Here is a 1,472-nt window from a genome sequence, read left to right on the forward strand (position 1 = left end):
GTTTCATAAAGTAAAAGTGGATGATGATTTATACCGTGATCTCATGTTTGGGTGAACTATACCTACACATTTGACTAATCTTGTTACTAATCCCCTCTTTTTAACTATATAATGGTTTCTGTCTGATTTGATTTGGTGCAAATCATTAGATCACCTGAATCCCTAATTAATTGAGTCTGGGCTGGACAGAAAGCCAATTTCCTGTGTTTTCCAATGGCCTTGTTTTGAGATGGAGGGAGGAGAGGAAGGAATGTAGGTAGGATCGTGGCAGAAGATGAAGAGAGTGACAGATCGTGAGTGAGCGAGAGACGTGAGAGCCTCCGAGAATCCTTGTTTAACATCCTCTTTAGTAAACTTCATTACTTACCACCGCTATGGCCTTGGGTCCACTTACAAACACACACATATGCTTAATGCTGTGTTTGTTTAATGCTGCTTAATGGAGTTTTTCCTTATACCAGCTTTAGTGTCATGCGTATCACTATCTTACAAAAGTTTTGTTTAAAAAAATATTTAAGAGGAAGATGTCACGAATCAATCAGATATTTTGTTTCGAAGAAAGCTACTGTATGCTAGCATTAGGTTATGTGATTAAACAGTAGATACTGTACATGTTTTTTTTGACTAGACAGACCACAATTGTAAATTTTTTGCTGATTTCTTTAATTTGCAGAATACCTTTTCTTATCAGAAAAATTGACAAATTTTTACTCATATGTTCAACCTTGGTAACTGAATTTCATTATATTCCCTGACCTTGATCATAAAATGATTCGGACATAAGCAGTAATGAAAATTCAATGCACAAATCAATCTTTTCCTGTCTGTGCAGAAACATTGCACATCTTACTTCCATTATCTCACTGACCCACCCCAATAACGCCATTTAACGGTGGTCAGAGTTCCATTAAATGAACACACTCTAGCGTGGAATTCTCTTACAATGTTTACTGACTCATCTTCCTCTTAAACTTGCCACATTCACTGCTTTATTATATTTAAAGTTTTTAAAATCATTTTATCATGCAGATATACTTGTAATCATTTTAAATTCAATTATTTAATATTAATTAAAAAATGAATGTCTAAAATTTACATCTAGGTTTAACTGTCTAAGAAACCCTGAAAAATCAGTCTTTACCTTGTTTGTTGTGTTCACATTCATTCGCTATAAGGAATAGTTCACCCAAAAATAAAAATAAAAATTGCTAAAATTTTACTCACCCTCAAGCCATCCAAAATGTGATGAGAAAACAGTCCAAACCAGTTCTAAACAGCTATATCGGTGGATTTTGATTTAAGCGGACAAAGGGGATGGACACTTTCACTGGAGGAAGCATTATTATCAATTTTGGAATGATTTTGGATTTATTGCAAACATGCAGCTTTTCACTTCACAATGCTAATTGATGGGCTGGAGTTGTGATCTGTTTGGACTCTCATTCTGACGGCACCCATTCACTGCAGACGAT

General features: G+C 35.0%; 1 protein-coding gene across 1 annotated transcript in view; it reads left to right on the plus strand.

The window, feature by feature from the left end:
- Nucleotides 1–1,472, plus strand: part of LOC107577112 (protein arginine N-methyltransferase 3-like) — a 3,504-nt gene that overhangs the window by 1,288 nt on the left and 744 nt on the right. The gene's annotated exons all lie outside the window — the stretch shown is intronic.

Source organism: Sinocyclocheilus grahami, unplaced genomic scaffold (assembly GCF_001515645.1).
Source record: "Sinocyclocheilus grahami isolate Dianchi unplaced genomic scaffold, SAMN03320097.WGS_v1.1 scaffold5148.1, whole genome shotgun sequence".
Lineage (NCBI taxonomy): Eukaryota > Metazoa > Chordata > Actinopteri > Cypriniformes > Cyprinidae > Sinocyclocheilus > Sinocyclocheilus grahami.